This window comes from Leucopleurus acutus, assembly GCF_964270905.1.
Source record: "Leucopleurus acutus genome assembly, chromosome: 9".
Taxonomy (NCBI): Eukaryota; Metazoa; Chordata; class Mammalia; order Artiodactyla; family Delphinidae; genus Leucopleurus; species Leucopleurus acutus.
The window spans coordinates 97682978-97701103 of record NC_139144.1 but is presented as its reverse complement, the minus strand read 5'-3'; the positions used below and the strand labels follow the sequence as shown (position 1 = coordinate 97701103).

At 42.1% G+C, this 18126-nt stretch overlaps 1 protein-coding gene across 4 annotated transcripts in view; it reads left to right on the top strand.

Moving 5' to 3' along the window:
• TCAF1 (TRPM8 channel associated factor 1) overlaps positions 1-18126 on the top strand; it is a 46475-nt gene that overhangs the window by 6886 nt on the left and 21463 nt on the right. For 2 of the 4 annotated variants that reach the window (XM_082846603.1, XM_082846605.1), the window contains exon 1: positions 11237-11317. The exons of the other annotated variants lie outside the window; for them this stretch is intronic. The gene's annotated coding sequence lies outside the window, so the exon portion shown is untranslated. Of the gene's footprint in view, positions 1-11236; positions 11318-18126 lie in introns of those variants that run through there. 4 annotated transcript variants of the gene reach the window in all.

The following is an 18126-nucleotide window of genomic DNA, read 5'->3' as shown; positions in this document are numbered from 1 at the left end:
CGACAAGAGATTAATCTCCAAAATTTACAAACAGCTCACACAGCTTAATACCAAAAAACAAACAACCCAATCAAAAAGTGGCAGAAGACCTAAATAGACATTTCTCCAAACAAGACATACAGATGGCAAACAGGCACATGAAGATGCTCAACATCACTGATTATTAGAGAAATGCAAATCAAAACTACAATGAGATATCACCTCACACCAGTCAGAATGGCCATCATTAAAAAGTCTACAAACAATAAATGCTGGAGAGGGTGTGGAGAAAAGAGGACCCTTCTACGCTGTTGGTGGGAATGTAAATTGGTATAGGCACTATGGAGAACAATATGGAAATTCCTTAAAAAACTAAAACTAGAGTACCGTATGATCCAGTAATCTCACTCCTGGACATATATCCAGAGAAAACCATGGTTTGAAAGGATACATGCACCTCAGTGTTCATTGCAGCACTGTTCACAATAGCCAAGACATGGAATCAGCCTAAATGTCCATCGACAGATGAATGGATGGAGAAGATGTAGTACACATATACAATTGAATATTACCCAGCCATTAAAAAGAATGAAATAATGCCATTTGGAGCAACATGGATGGACATGGAGATTATCATACTAAGTGAAGTAGGTCAGACAGAAAGACAGATATCTTGTGATATTGCTTATATGTAGAATCTAAAAAAAAAGATACAAATGAAAATATTTACAAAACAGAACAGACTTACAGAAAACAAATTTATGGGGAAAGGTTGTGGGGAGGGATAGATTGGGAGTTTGGGATTGACATATACAGACTACTGTATTTTAAATAGATAAGCAACAAGGACCTACTGTATAGCACAGGGAACTCTGCTCAATATTCTGTAATAACCTAAATGGGAAAATAATTTGAAAAAGAATAGGTATATGTATATGCATAACTGAATCACTTTGCTGTACACCTGAAACTAACACAACACTGTAAATCAACTATAGTCCAATGTAAACTAAAAAATTTAAAAATAAAGAAATAAAAACCACAATGAGATACCAGTACATAAAAAAGCATATATGTCATAAACTTATGTGTATTTCTTTAAATCCTAGGTTTTTAAAATTTTTGTTAGACAATTTATAACATCATTGAATAATTTAATCCAGTTATATTTACTGTGATTAGTAATACAATTGGATTTATTTTTACCATCTTATATTTGCTTTTAATTTTTTCTGCTTTATCTGTCTCTTTCATTCCTAACCACTCTTTCTTTTCTCTCTTTTATTCCCCATTTTACTCCTTCTCTTATTTGGAAGTTACATGTTCTAATGTTTTAGGTCAAATGTTTTAGCAGTAATTCTAGTAGTATAGCACACTTAACTCATAACATTTATTGAAGTATAATTGAGAAATAAAACTTGCATATATCTAAGGTGTACAATGTGATGTTTAGATATATGTATACATTGTGAAATGATTACCACATCAAGCTAATTAACATATTGATCACCTTGCATAGTTTACCGTTTTTTGGTGAGAACAATTGAGATATACTATCTTAGCAAATTTCAAGTATATAATACAATATTGTTAACGACAGTCATTGTGCTATACATTAGCGCTCCAGAACTTATTCAGCCTGCATAGTTGAAACTTTGCAACCTTTGCTCAATATTTCCCCATTTCCAACCTCTCCCCAACTCCTGGTAACGACCATGCTACTCTCTGCTTCTATAGGTTCAACTTTTTTAGATTCCACATATAAGTGAAGTTGTACAGTATTTGTCTTTCTCTTTCCGAATTATTTCAAAACTTAGCATAATGCCTTGAGGTTCATCCATGTTGTCACAATGGCAGGATTTCCTTCTTTTTAATGGCTATATAAATTCCATTGTGTATCTATGCCACAATTTCTTTATTCATTAATCCATTTGTTAGTCACTTAGGTTGTTTCCATATCTTGGCTACTGTGAATAATGCTGCAATGAACATGGCAGTGCAGATATTATTTCCAGTTACTGATTTCATGTCATTTGAATATATACCCAGAACTAGGATTGTTAGATAATATGGTAGTTCTAATTTTAATTTTTTGATGAACCTCTATACTGTTTTCTATAATGACTGTACCAATTACATTCACATCAACAATGTGCAAGGGTTTCCTTTCCTCCACATCCTCACCAACACTTGCCATTTTTTCTCTTTTTGATATTAGCCCTTCCAACAGGTGTGAAGTGATATCTTGTGGTTTAGATTTGCATCTCCATGATGATTAGTGGATTTCAGTACTTTCCCATATACCTGTTGGCCATTTGTATATCTTCTTTTGTGAAATGTCTATTCAGGTCCTTTGCTTATTTTTAATTGGATTATTTGTTTTCTTGCTATTGAGTTGTTTGAGTTCCTCATATATTTTGGATATTATTAACTCCTTATTGGAGATATGGTTTGTAAATATTTTCTCCCATTCTGTGGGTTGTCCCTCTACTCTGTTGTTTCCTTCCCTGTGCAGAAACTTTAGTTTGATATAGCCCCACTTGTTTATTTTTGCTTTTATTGCATGTGTTTTTGGGGTCATATCCAAAAATTTATTTCCCAGCCCAGTGTTAAGCTTTTTTCCAATGTTTTCTTCTAGTAGCTTTACAGTTTCAGATCTTATGTTTAAGTATTTAATGCATTTTGAATTGCTTTTTGTATATGGTATGAGGGAAGAATTCACTTTTGTTATTCTGCATGTGGATATCCAGTTATTCCAAAACCATTTATTGAAGACACTATCCTTTCCCCATTGTGTGTGCTTTGCACATTTGTCAGAGATCAGTTGAATGTATGGTTACAGGATATAAAGTCAACTTACAAAAATCAGTTGTGGGGACATCCCTGGTGGCGTGGTGGTTGAGAGTCTGCCTGCCAATGCAGGGGACGAGGGTTCGGGCCCTGGTCAGGGAGGATCCCACATGCTGCGGAGCTACTGAGCCCACGTGCCACAACTACTGAAGCCCACGTGTCTAGAGCCCGTGCTGTGCAACAAGAGAGGCCACCGCAAGGAGAAGCCCGTGCACTGCCATGAAGACCCAACGCAGCCAAAAATAAATAAATTTAAATAAATAAGTGAGTACCAGTTAGTCAGGACCTAAATTAAAATAAAAAAAAAATCAGTTGTGTTTCTATACACTAACAGCAATTTAGCAATTTCCTGAAAGGGAAATTTAAAACAAGAATCCCATTTACAATAGCATCAAAAACAATAAATACTTAGGAACCAATTTAACCAAGAAGGTAAAAGACCTGTACACTGAAAACTATAAAACATTGATGAAAGTAACTGAAGACACAAATTAAAAGCTATTCTGTTCATGGATTGGAAGAAGTAATAATGTTGAATTGTCTCTGCAAGTTTATATATAGAAAAGCTTAATAAAAGAAGTTAGTCATCTGCAAACAGAGATACCTGCAAACAAAGGCAATTTAACTTCTTTCTTTCCATTTTGGATGGCATTTCTTTTTTCTTGCCTCATTGCTCTGGCTAGAACTTCCAGTACTATGTTGAAAAACAGTGAAAGGGGGACCCCTTGTCTTGTCCCTGATCCTAGAGGAGAAGCTTTCAGCCTTCACTCTTGAGTGTGATGTTAACTGTAGGCTTGCCATATGTGGCCTTTATTTTGTTGAGGTACATTCCTTCTATATCCAATCTGTTGATAATTTTTTGTCATGGAAGGGAGTTGTATTTTGTCAAATGCTTTCTCTGCATCTGCTGAGATGATTTTATCCTTCATTTTGTTAATGTGGTAGCACATTTATTGATTTGCAGATGTTGAACCATCCTTGCATCCCTGGAATAAATCCCACCTGATCATGGTGTATGATTTTTTTAATGTACTGTTGAATTCACTTTGGTAATATTTTGTTGAGGATTTTTGCATCTATATTCATCAGGGATGTTGGTCTGTAATTTCCTTTCTTATAGTCTCCTTGTCTGACTTTGGTGTCAGGGTATGGGTAAGGCTCAAACAATGCAATAAATTTAAAACCATTTATCTTCATTAACCACCATCTTGCAGCTGTGCTCTTGTTATTGTATGTTTATTATGCTTTTATATCCCACAAGACGTATTTGTTTATTTAAATATCAATATTGATATTTGCCCAGGTATTTACTCTTTCCAGTATTCTCAATTCCTCCTATAGTTATGTACTCCCATCTGGGATCATTTTTCTTAATTTTGAAGTACTGCTTTTTATACTGTAATGCTAGCAAATTCTCTCAGCTTTTGTTTATCTAAAATTGTCTGTATTTTGCCTTCATTTTTTCAGGGATATTTTTGTTGTGCATAGAGTTTTAGGTTGGCAGATTGTCTTTTTTTTTTTTTTTAACCAATACCACTATGTTCTGGTTTCTATCATTTTCTTTTGAAAAGCCAGATGTATTATTGTTCCTCTAAATGGAAAGTATCCTTTATTTCTCGCTGACTTTCAGATTTCCTCTCTGAATTTGTTTCTTAGCATTTGACTATAATGTGCCTAGATGTAGTTTTCTTTGTATTTATTCTGCTTAGGGAATGAGGAGGGTTTTTTCGTTTTGTTTTTCTTGTTTTTTTTTTTTTGCGGTACGCGGGCCTCTCACTGCTGTGGCCTCTGCCGTTGTGGAGCACAGGCTCTGGACGCATAGGCTCAGCAGCCATGGCTCACGGGCCCAGCCACTCCGCGGCATGTGGGATCTTCCTGGACCAGGGCACGAACCTGTGTCCCCTGCATAGGCAGGCGGACTCTCAATCACTGTGCCACCAGGGAAGCCCGAGGGTTTTTTTTTTTAATTTGAGTTTTGATGTTTTTCATCTCTTGAGAATTTTCAATCATTAATTATTAGCATATTGCTTCTGTTTCACTGTCTCTCCTCTTCTTCTGGGAGTCTAATTACACATATGTCAAGACTTTTTACTATGTCTCATAATTCCTATTATAGTTTTACTGTATCCTTTCATCTCCTTATGCATCCTTTCTTTCCTCTGTGTGTTATTTTTAGATACTTTCTACTGATTCTTGTTGCAGTTCATCAATTCTTTGGTCATTTGTGTCTAATATGGTATTACAACCAACTATTGAATTCCTGATTTCAATGATTATGTTTTATTTCTAAAATTTCTATTTTAATATTTTACGTTTTAATTCTATACTGGTATTCTCCAGCCTGTTTCTGTTATTTTTGAACACATTAATCACAGTTATTTTAAAATCAGTCCCTGTCTAAGAACTCAAATGTCTGAACCACTTGTCTGTTTCTATTTTTTGTTGTTTCTCTTGAGTTCTTGATAATTCATCCTTATTTTTAGCCTCCTTCTAAATTTTTGATTGGATGCAGGACATCATGAATGAAAAATCAGAAAGTTCTGGTTGATGTTATTGTTTATCAAAGAGGATTTTTCTGGCGTGGGGGACAGATAAAGTACCAGCAGATTACTTTAATACTATCAGAGATTAGCTTTAAGCTTTCTTAGAACTGGTCCCTTTCAGGTTTTTCCTTTATCCAAGAGCATAGACCTTACTTCTCAGGCATTATTTTTATCCATATGCCATGGTTCTTCTCATGTCTCAACTGAAAGCAGATAGTGTTGATAAAAATCAGTTACTTTGGTGGGACTGGACCTCCATATTTCCATAATAGTACAGCTACTGAAATGACTGCTCAATTGATTGGCATTTTAGCCATTATTTTCTGCAGGTTTTTTGGGTCTCTCCCTGTGCATGCATAGCTTAGGAGTCAGCCAGTGACTTAAGGGGAATTTGTACATAGATTTTTAGATTCACTTCTCTGAGGTTTCTTCTTGTCTGAAATTTCACTCCTTTGAGTTTTAACTGGTTTGGTAATCTTGAACCAGTAACGCTGACACTTCCTGCTTGGCCTCAGTTATCCTGCATTGTGAACTGGAAAATGCCCTAAAAGAAGAAGCCACAGTGAATGTGCAGTTCATGTCGTGAGTTTTCCTTCCCTCAGGATTGTAGCTTCTCTCATCCTGCTTATACTGTTCGCTCTTCAAAGTCTTCCCTTGTTTCCTACATTTTATCCAACTTTTATTGCTGTTTTTAGTGGAAGCATTGTTCTAAACAAGGTATTTTCTCAATGACAGAATTGGAAGTCTCTCACCATTTTGTCTTACGTCTCAGATTGTTTATCTAAGATTATTTTATTTCTTCTTGAGATCTATCCTTTAGAGTTTCTGTTAAAGCAGACATTTTGATAATAAATTCTCAATATTTGTGGGTCTGAAAGTAACATTTAAGACTCTTATAATAGAAAGTAGGGGACTTCCCTGGTGGTCCAGTGGTTAAGACTCTGTGCTTCCAATGCAGGGGACGCAGCTTCCATCCCTGGTGGGGGAACTAAGATCCCACATGCCTCAGCACGGCCAAAAAATAAAAAGTAGTTTAAAGAAGGTAGTGCCGGCACTAGGGATGAGAAAGCAGTGAGGGTAGCTTTTGGGTCACTTCCAGACTATTAAGGATGGTGCTGCTTTGAACATTCTAGTACATGTCTTTTGGTGATGTGTGTATGCATTTCTGTTGGATATATACTTAAGAGTGGTATTACTGAAATCTTATTTTTTATTTCAAAATAATTTTTGTAACATTTTAAAAATACAAAATATCTAAAGAAAAAATTACTGGTCAACCCTTCCCACTTCCTGAGGTAGCCAAATATATCCTTATTTTTCCTGTTAGATAAACAGAAACATACAAAAGTAGGATCATTAATTTTTCACTAAAAATATATGTTAAGAGCATTCCTCGAGGTTTGACTTGAGCTCATCTTTTTAAAAACTGCGTAACATTTTGTAGTATGGACTGTTAATAACTTCATTCATTCCTATGTTGCTGAGTATCTACAGAACTTAATATCTCAAAAGTTATTTCAGTGCTTTCAGGATTTCATGGCAGTCTCTATTACTCAGGGCAGAAACTGGAAAGTAAAACAGAACCTCTAGGGGAAGTAGAAATAAGAAAGGAATCAGGGGGCTTCCCTGGTGGCGCAGTGGTTGAGGGTCCGCCTGCCGATGCAGGGGACACGGGTTCGTGACCCGGTCCAGGAAGATCCCACATGCCGCGGAGCGGCTGGGCCCGTGATCCATGGCCGGTGAGCCTGCGCGTCTGGAGCCTGTGCTCCGCCAACGGGAGAGGCCGCGACAGTGAGAGGCCCGCGTACCGCAAAAAAAAAAAAAAAGAAAAAAAAGAAAGGATACAGGATTTATACTTATACTTGAGCTAGTAAGGTAGAGTCTGAAACAGAGAAAGAGAGGATAGAACCAGTTGAAATTTTGGGAGACATAGAAAACAAAAGGCTTAAGGGAGAAAATTAAAAGAGCACGAAGATGAGGAGAAAACTTACAATACAGAAAATTTGCAATGTGGTCAGTTTTCTATGTCACGGTCCTATTTGTTTCATAGAGGCGTGATCCTAGGATTGCTTTCCTCACCCCACAATCATCTGTCTTGTCCATTCAACCATCAGTTGGACATCACGGATCACCTGTTTACGGCCACATGAAGTGGAGAATCTGGAAAAGAATGACAGAGTTCTTGGCTTGGGCTTACTCTGGTTTGGGGAGTTGTAATGAAACCCTGAAGTAGTACAAGGTGTGGTACTCTATCCACTTTACCTTGAATCCACATTCCTGTGGAAGGTCCAGCCTGGACACTGTTTTGTGCTAGGGGAGAAAGCTTTAAAATTGTCTCTTCCTGAGGATAGTTTGGTCTGGGGACATCTTCTCCTTAGCAACCCAGTGTATAGGGACCACGGTGGTGATGGGTGAGGGGTGAGGAAACAGGACAGTATACAGAGGCCCCACAGATCTTGTAGGCCTTTGGGGCCAGCCATAAAAAGGGGCTGTGGTTTTCACCTTGGTTTCTAATGTTGAGCTCACCAAGCTAGATGAGCAGACACCTGATTCAAGACAACACGTGGTCAGGCATAAAGCCAGATCCTGGCTCAAAAGTCAAGTGTTGCATCCCACTCTTCCTTGATTAAAATGAGTCAGGACTAGGAACGAAAGTCAGGAAACCCATACACAGGGAGAAATCATTTTTATAGGAGGGTCACTACCGGCTGCTTGAGCAAGGATATTTTATCTATTTCGTTGATTAAATTTATCTATTTTTATCACAAAATAATATATATTACCATTGAAACGTTAATGAGGTGTATGAAGAAAAAATACAAATAATCTTCGCTTTACTGTCCAATTCTTATAGTTTGATGTATGTCTTCCATAAAATTTGTGTTTATATAAGCATATAAAAATATTTTTAAATTTATTTGTACAAAATTGCAAAATCTCCGTTTTACTACCACGTTAAATGTTTATTAAAAATATAAATATAGTAAGACAGGAATAAAGGCACAGACCTACTAGAGAATGGACTTGAGGATATGGGGAGGGGGAAGGGTAAGCTGTGACAAAGTGAAAGAGTGGCATGGACATATATACACTACCAAACGTAAAATAGATAGCTAGTGGGAAGCAGCCGCATAGCACAGGGAGATCAGCTCGGTGCTTTGTGACCACCTAGAGGGGTGGGATAGGGAGGGTGGGAGGGAGGGAGACGCAAGAGGGAAGAGATACGGGAACATATGTATATGTATAACTGATTCACTTTGTTATAAAGCAGAAACTAACACACCATTGTAGAGCAATTACACTCCAATAAAGATGTAAAAAAAAATTTAAAAAAACCTTTATTAGCTGTGATAAAAATAAATAAATAAATAAATATAGCCAAACTCCTGGCAAATATATATAGATTTAACACATCCTTGGAAATAGTTGTATTATTTTATATAAAGAACTATCACTATCCACCAACTCGTTTGCTGGTAAATAGTATCACGGATTTCTTTTTCCGCAAACCGCCCTGCAGCACTGCCAAGGCGGGGGCGGGGGTTCTCCGTCCTGCATTTGCTGGGGGCATCTGCGCTCAGAAACTGACACAAAGCGGGGCCTCTGCGGTTTGTGGGCTGCCGGCCAGGCTCCGCCCCCACCGCTGCGTCAGCCAATCAGCTCCCGGGACGGCCGCCTTCTCCCTCCCCCACCCCCGCCGCTGCTCACCTCTACCCGCAGCGTCCACCACCACCTCCACGAATTTTTCAAATCCCGGGCTGTGTGCCCCTTCTCCTTGTCACGTCTCTGGAGAGGAGTCCCTTCCCCCTTTGAAGTAGCGGGTGTGGATATTGCTGGACGACGGGTGAGTCTTGTACAAAGATGGTTTCTGGGACCAGAGCAGGCCACGGAGCACCAACCGAGTTCCCTGCGGCCGGGCTTCGACAGGGAGGGACGCGGCCAGGGTCCCAGGGGAGTGGGCCCAGCGGGACTGAGAAAGTGGTCGGGTTTTTGGTCTGAGACCAGTTGGGCCTAAGGAGGCAGATGTCTCTCAAAGAGGATTCCCTGCGGTTTCTCCACGTCTGTTTCTGGCTCTGCTTTTTTTTCCACCACTCTGGCTTTTATTTCTTTAGTTCTGTTATTTCTTCTCCTCCGGGAAGGTAACCGTCAAAAGTCTAATGCATTCTTTCCCTTTCTAAACATTTTTCATAATAAAATCTGTCAAAGCTACAGATAAGTACAGAAAATAATATAACAGATTTATCAGGTGTTGACATTTTATCACCTTTCCTTCAGCTCCCTCTTTCTCTCTCAACGTCACTCCCCCTCTCTCCCTCTGTGTGTGCCTCTCCTCCTTTTTAAGAAACAAAATCTGACATTTAAAATCTTTTCCCCACCAAGTCTCATGCCACCATCCTGAGAGGTAAGTTAGGTTGTATCCCTCCCGTGTATATTTTTGTCCTATTATTTATTTTTATGTATGCAGTATATGCATTTTTGTTTTGAAGTTTAAATTTTTCATGAAACAATGTTTCAGGTTTTACCTTGGTGCTACTAGTCTTGGCATTTCAGACCCAAAAGGGTCTTAGCAAGCAAGTCACCAGCCCTCTTTGTTTAGAAGAGGACCCTGACCCCTGGAGAAGATAAAAGACAGCCTCACCATCACTCCTTCACCGAGCAGGATCCTGAATTCAGGTCCTCTTGATTTCTGTTCCTGGCATTTTCTCTATGTAAACCCTGCCAGTGAGCTCACCTGCCCACATGCTCCTATTGAATTATTGTTCATATGATTCAATTTGGGGAAAGAGGATTGAAGGGAGATGGAGAAAGGAAATATGACTTGGATTTGGACCAAAAGCCTAGTCAAGATGAAAAAGTATGCATTTTCTTGAAACATATTTATTAAATCTTAGGATGACCGGAATATTTATTTTATTTAACAAGCAGTCATTACAGTCTTACTGTACATGCCAGACATTGATCTAAGAACTTTGTATTCACTCACCAGGCTTAAGCCGAGGAACAGAGGAATTAAGTAACTTGTGCAAAGTCACTCAGCCCCTAAAGTATAGCACTAAGATCTGAATCCAGGTTATCTGGTGACAGTCTGAGTTCCTAACCATTATCCTACATTATACTACCGTAGCACCTGAGCTAGGTGTAGTCACCACACAAAGTAGGAACTTGGAATTCAGAGAAGGGAGGAGCAACTGTCAACTGGTCATCAGAAAGGACTTTAGGAAAGAAAGAGGATTTGAAAAGTACACAGACGAATCAATTTTAGCCACCTATTGTTTGCTTGAGATATAATATATTCTTATTTTTAATTTACCAAACAACACAGTAACAGTGCAAATAATGCAGCGCTATATAAAAGTTGCCCTGCACTATTTCTCAAATTAAACAAATATTAGCAGGTAGAGATGTAGCTATCCTTTCACCCACCATAATACAAATATATGGAGGGATGCTTCTTATTATAAAAATGAAAGCATATTCAACAATTTCTGCAATTTTTATTTTCCCCTAGGCAATATGTCAAGTACATTCCTCCAACGAAATGGAGATCTAACCTCTTCATGAGAATTGAATAATACTCTGTAGACTGTGTCTATGGTTTGTTCAGCCATTTCCTTTACTAATGACTAGTCAGAGAAGTTTTGTCTTTAATTAGAGGGCCGTCCCCACTGCCAGAATGGGGGCCACCGGAATGCCGAGCCGACAGGGCCGGCGACACAAAGAAGTGCTGTCCCCTGCCAAGCGCCGCCCCTCGGGGTCGCGGTCCCGCCCAGGAGGAAGCGGGGAGGAGGAGACTAGTCCGGAACCCCACCCCCGCTTCGTCTCCGCCCAGCTCGCTCGCCCAGCGCCGCTTGCTAGGACGCCCCTTCCCCGCAAAACCCTGCGTCTCCCTCTGCCCCCAGCCCTCCTTCTCCCACCTGCCGCCTTGGAAGTTGCAGGGCGACCTGGTGAGTGGCCCTCTCCGAATGCCCCGCAGGCTGGATCAGGGGCGGGTGGCCGTGGACTGAGCTCGGGTAGGGAGAGGGCGGTGCCGGAGGCCGAGGGGGCGCGAGGGGGGCGCGGGCGGACCTGTGGGCCCCAGCGAGCGGCAGGGTTGCCGGTTCCCAGATAGGGGCACAATCCCTCGCTGTTGTGTCCGCCTTCCTGTGAGAGATTGTTCTGTGTTCTCCGGCTCTGCATCCCTCCTGCCGCATTGCTCCTCCTCTTGGGGTTCTAACATCTGATGTTTGTTTAATTGCTTTGTGTTGTCGAGTTGCGCACAAACATGGCCTAGAGAAACAGCATCTAATTCGCAGCTTTATCGGGTGAGACTACCGTAGCCCAGGGAGGTGGCAGGGCTTGCTCAGGGTCACACGGGGAGCTGGTGGTAGAGCATCACTTCTGTCCTAGTGCTCTTTGATCTTTGCAAACACTCTCTGGGACTGAGATCCCTCGCCCACTTGCATTGCCCCCACCGAGACTAGGCAATGTGTGTGTGTGTCTAAGAGGAGCCGATGGTCTGTGTACCTCCAACCAACACAGACCTCCGTGCCAGCGGGCCTGGAGAATTCCCTGCCAACGCACGCGAGCTTTTCCGCTGTCTTCCCTCCTCTCACCCCTCCTTCTGCTGCTTCCCCCCACCTCAGCCCCCTCTCCACTCCTCTGACGTCACCGACATGCTCTTTGCAGACTGGCTCTGGGCCTGGGGAGGAAAGTCTGGCCTGGTGAAGGCCTGGAGAGGAAAGGAGGGAGGAGGATCCCACACCAGAACTTAGTCCTGACAGCCCCTCGGAGTCAAGGCCGGCCCTCTCCCATATTGTCCATTTGATAGGACACCCTCTGAAGCCAGATGATCAGCAGCTAGGAAGAGGCAACACCTGGATTTTTTTTTTTTAACTCAGGTCTCACTTATGCGCTCATACTCCTACATTATGCTATTTTCCTGGGATTCACCTAGTGAGAAAAGTGAGCAAATATGAGTGAGAGAAAGACAGAGAGCCCAGGGGGAACTTAGGAATTAAGAAGGGAGCGCATTAAGATTAAACTAGAGGAATAGAAAAAGCAGAGTTCTGCATCCTGCCTGTTTTTATGGGGATGGGGGGGAACTGATTCTGGAGGGCAGCAAGAGGGCCTTCAAAGATGTTAGTAACGGCCTGTTGTTTAATCTGGGTGAGTGGTGTATGGAAGTCTGTTTAATTTTTAAATCGTTTTATTATTTTACCATCCAAATTCTTCCACGTGCATTACATATTCTTTTAAATGTATGAATTAAACCATTTTAAGTGAAAAATAAGTAAGATTGGGCTGGTATGAACCCACCCCAATTCTGGCTACTATTAACAGAAGATGGTGGACACTGGAAAAGATACTGGACATAGAAGGAAAACTAAACAAAGCGTTCGTGGAAAAAAAGGCATGAGGACGAGAAGACCTATAGGATTGAGTGTCTGTGATATGGATCATTTTGCAAGGCCCGAGTGGCTATATGCTGAAGAATTGATCCCAGGTTTGCCCTTACATTCACATCCATGATTCAGTCGTCCATCCGTGGAGCACCTCTTCATTCTTGTGGGGAATCCAGATATATAAATCACGTCCCCTGACCTCAGGTACTTACTCTACTTTGGGGATTTCAGATCAAGCTACAGTGCAGGATATGGTGCCATATCCAAGGCAGGCCCACTACCCTTCTTGCCTTCTAGATACGTCTCTTAAAGGGAGACCCCGTTTAGGTGCCATGGGGCCTCTTTGTGGAAGGGGTAAGGGATCTGTAAAGCTCTCTCCTTGAGTTACAGGTCGTGCCTGAGGTGCCTTCTACTCCCGAAGTGCCTTGGGTTCCATTAGTTAGCAGGCCTGGGGAGAGAAAGCAGGATCCACAGAAGGAGAACCAAGGATGAAGAACTTCAGGGGAGAAATAAGAGATTACCCCAGGCTATGTCCATCTGCGCTCACCAAGCTAGGAGGGCAGACAGGGATTCAGGCACAAAGAAGAAGCATTTGGTTGAAAAATTGAGTGTGGGAGTCATTGATAGCTGGTTAAAGTGGGGACAGAACCAGCTACAAAGTTCAGGGAACCTCCACAGAGGAGGAATTCACATTTATTGGTGGACAAATGCACAACTTGGGAGATGAAGGAAGACATTTTAGAATGAGTGAGATAAGTTCAGTTGATGAATCCAATCATTTATATATTCAATCATTTAATGTGTTTACTTGATTGAATTTATATTACCTGTGCTATTTTTTTAACATCTTTATTGGGGTATAATTGCTTTACAATGGTGTGTTAGTTTCTGCTTTATAATAAAGTGAATCAGTTATACATATACATATGTTCCCATATGTCTTCCCTATTGCGTCTCCCTTCCTCCCACCCTCCCTATCCCACCCCCCCAGGCTGTCACAAAGCACCAAGCTGATCTCCCTGTGCTATGCGGCTGCTTCCCACTAGCTATCTATTTTACGTTTGTTAGTGTATATATGTCCATGACTCTCTCTCGCCCTGTCACAGCTCACCCTTCCCCTTCCCCATATCCTCAAGTCCGTTCTCCAGTAGGTCTGCGTCTTTATTCCTGTCTTACCCCTAGGTTCTTCATGACACCTGTGCTATTTTTAATTGTAATTCAAAGGATTGTTGTGCAGACTTACATAAAGAGAAAAAATACTGTTCACCTCTTCCTTTCCTATGCAGTCAGTGTTAGCTTGTTGAAATGTGGCCTCCATAGTTTTCTGTTTATATAAAATCCTAGTAACAGGCTTATGTATTTCTGGTACTTAAGAACATGGACTCCAGTGCTAGATTTCCTGGGTTTGAATGAAGGATCCACTTACCACCTATGTGACTTAAGCAAGTAACAAATTCTCTGGCCATCAGGTTTTTTGTTTTGTTTTTTGGTCTTGTGCATTTTTAAAATTGGGATAGTGATAGTACATACCTCATAGGTCTATTGTCAGGATTAAATAATGTATGTAAAGCGCTTATAATGATGCCTGCAACCTGGTAAGCACTATATTGTCGTCACTACTACTAAAATTGCTAGTACTACTATTGTTAGTAACTTCATCCATACAAAGGTGGGTTTTTGTCCTACATATTATAGCAATTTGAAATTTTCACTTCAGATATATCTAGGACATTCTTCTAGGTAGAAGAAAAATAGGTTTAACGCTGTTCTTTATGAAAGCCTCGTGGTATTCTATAATACAGACTATCATGCTTTTCTCAAGCATTCTCCTTCTCAAAGCTTGTCTTGCCACACTCAGAGCCTTGCTATCAGACTAAGGAACAAGGAAAACCGGCAGAGAGAAGGGCGCTCAGGTGGTTCCACCCAAACCCCACTCACCTCAGGCCACCCGTCAAGCCCAGGAACCAGGTGGGAGACTCAGCAGGAAAAGCACCCCTCTTCTCCCTTGTCCCCTACTTTTCAAATCTCCAGGCCACCTGTCCATCCCTTTGTCACTTCTCTACAGATACTTCTTCTCCCATGAACTAGCTCGGAGTACAACTAGTGAGGCAGAACTGCGAGTTCCCTGCTCTGGATGTGTCTGGAGTATCAGCGCTGGGGGCAGCATGGCAGTCGTTCACAGCGTGTGTACGGGTGGCCGCCTGGGGGCTGTGCCCCAGGGTCTCGGGTGGCCGCCTGGGGGCTGTGCCCCAGGGTCTCAGGTTCAGTGCCATGGCCTATCCGGGGGTTACATGGAAGTTGGGTAGCTGTGACTTTGGGTTAGAGATCCTGTACCCACGGGAGTCAAAAATGGTTCTAGGGAATATTGTTTGTCATCTGTCTATCTCCCTGTCTAGATTTTCACTTATCTATCTCCATTTGCAGTTTTGTTGGGCAGTGACCATCCTTGTGCGTATATCTTTAATATTGCTGTTCTTATTTTGTAAGAAAGGTTATCAGTAGGCCTGCTCATCTTAAGATGGGCACACCTTTGAAACTGAGTTGCCACTGTCAGATTGCTTTCAGATTCTCAGTCCTTCTAACAGATCGTGCTAGTGTTTCCACAGCTTTGGGGCATTGGACATTATTATCTTTACCTTCCTCTCCTCCTCTTCCTCTTTCTTTTTTGCCCCCTTCTTTCTGGACAATCTTATGGGCAACGTACATTGTATTTAAATTGCCTGATTCGTGATATTGAGCCTATTTGCATAGATTTATTAAGTTTCCTTTTCTGTGAATATTTTCTCTCAGAAAGGTAGGATTTCAGTGGCCTGAAAGATGTGGGAGAGGGAACAGGAATAAAGAGAACGGAAAGAGAATCTGAAATGAAAGCAGGGCATGTCCAGGAAGGCCAAGTATCCTGGAAGCTGCAAGAGATATGCTGGAAAGTAAGAAGCAGGCAGCCCTGGGGGCCTTAAACCCCAAGAGGAAGCTCAGATTTTCCCCTGTGGGCAAAGGCAAAGCTCTGGGGGGTTCTTTTCTGGGAAATAATACAATCAGTGGCTGTAGAAGAATAAAGGCGAGAACAGATGCTGGTGACTTAGAAGCCGGGTCCATTTAGTCCAGGAATGAATCGCTGAGGACCCAAACTAGGTTAACGGCAGTGTGATCGGAAACCGTGAAGGACGAACGACACTGTGACCAGCTGGACATGGATCAGAAGAGAGAAGGGGCACAACTGTGACTCCTTGCCGTTTGCTGTCCTGGCTGTTTGTGGACCCCAGGAGGAGCCAGGGACGTGACAGATTCTTATTAACCAACTGTTGGCTGATTGTATCTTCTCAGTAGTTCTCTGGGGTGGAGGTTACCCTCTTTAACAACTAGGGACCTCGAGCTTATGTTTTTACCCAAGAGGAGCTAACTTGGAGGGAAAAGAATAAATTTAAGACTTTTCAGTTTCAGAGACAGTTATAAATGGCAGAGTGTGCTTTTAATAGGGGTCTTGAGTTTATGGCTTATGTCAGGACCAGGGCCTTTGCATCTGTGGCCTGGGGAAGGCACAGAGAAGGCCTCTGCCAAGGGCCCGTAGAAATCCTTGAGAACTAAACAATCATCAGTATTAGTACTGGCTCCAAAATACGAAACCTGTAAAATCAAGGGTCGATAAATGCTTAATCCAGTGTTGGTAAAATCTAACCTTAGGTTCGATTTGTTTTAACTTTACAAGAATTCCCTATTTTGCACATACTTAAATAGCTTATTCGTAACCAAGTAACTTTAAGCAAAGATATATATGTAATAATTGAACACGTATATGTGTCTACATATCTATAGATCCATATATAATACGTAATGGTAAGGCACTTAACCTATGCTATTCCTTTAATCTTCAGAACAGTCCTATGTGGTAGATAGTATTATCCCTACTTAATGAACGAGGAAGCTAAGTTCAGCCTAACTCCAGAGCCTGAGCTCGTAATTGCTGTGCCATAGTACCTTGAGTGGGCATATTCTTTCACAGGGAAAAAAGCAGTAAGGGCCAGAGATAAACACCTAAAGAATATCTGCATGTTCGGAAGAGGGAAGAGAAGGATAGGAATGAAGCGGTTTGAGAGGTTACACATGATGAGGTTGGCTCAGGCCCTAAGGTTGGAGGTGGTAATAGCCTCAAGGACCAGGAGAGCAGCACTGTCCAGACCCACCGAGTGGTCAGTGAGGCCTGGATGTCCTGACTATTCAACACGTCTGTCCTTGAGGGAAGTGCTTCAGTGAAGTGCATATGGAGGAGTTCAGACTGCAGAGAGACCTTGAGCGGGGAGCTTGTGGTGAAGAAGCAGAGGGGTTTTGTGAGTACGCATCCACAGACATACACACCTTTCTCTGCTATGTCCAGGTGCAAGTAAGAATCTGCCATAAGTTCATAAATTGTTACCTCCGCTTCTGATTGTCTGGGACCTGGACTCAAGCCAGAGGACTTCTGCTTTCCTCTTACCCAGCCTATGACTGTGACCAGAGAACCCTCTATGAGGACCCAGACTTTTCAGACTGAAATTCTGGCCCCAAGCCGAGATTAATACGATCAGCGTGGAAGCCAAATGGGGAGCAGTGGGGGTGGGGAGATAGCATGCTACACCACTGCGTTGGTTTCCACTGGTTACCGCAGCAAAGTACCACAAACTGGGTAGCTTACAACAACAGAAATGTATTCTCTAACACAACGGTCCCCAGCCTTTTTGGCACCAGGGACCAGTTTCGTGGAAGACAATTTTTCCACGGACGGGCGGCGGCGGGGTGGGGGGGCGGGGATGGTTCAGGCGGTAACGCAAGAGATGGGGAGTGATGGGGAGCGGCAGATGCAGCTTCACCCGCCGCTCACCTCTGCTGTGCGGCTCAGTTCCTTACAGGTTGCAGACCAGTAGCGATCCGCGGCCCAGGGGTTGGGGACCCCTGCTCTAACAGTTCTGGAGGCTTAGAAGTTTGAAATCCAAGTGTTGACAGGGTTGGTTCTTTCTGGAAGTTCTGAAGAAGAGTCTGTTCCATGCCTCTCTCCTACCTTCTGGTGTGTACCAGCAATCTTTGGCATTCCTTGGCTCATAGAGACATCACCCCAGTCTCTGCCCACATGTTCTCGTAGCCTGTGTGTCTCTCCCCTGTGTACCTGTGTCTGTGTCCAAATATCCTCTTCTTATAAGGACACTAGTCATTAGATTAGAGCCCACTCAAATCCAGTATGACCACACCTTAGCTTGATTACATCTGCAAAGACCCTATTTCCAAATAAGATCACACTCACAGGCGCTGGGAATTTGGAGACTCAGTTCTGCCCGAATTCTTCACTTCTGTTTGCTTCCTATGTGATGCAAATGTCGAGCTTGTTTAGTCTGACCATGAGA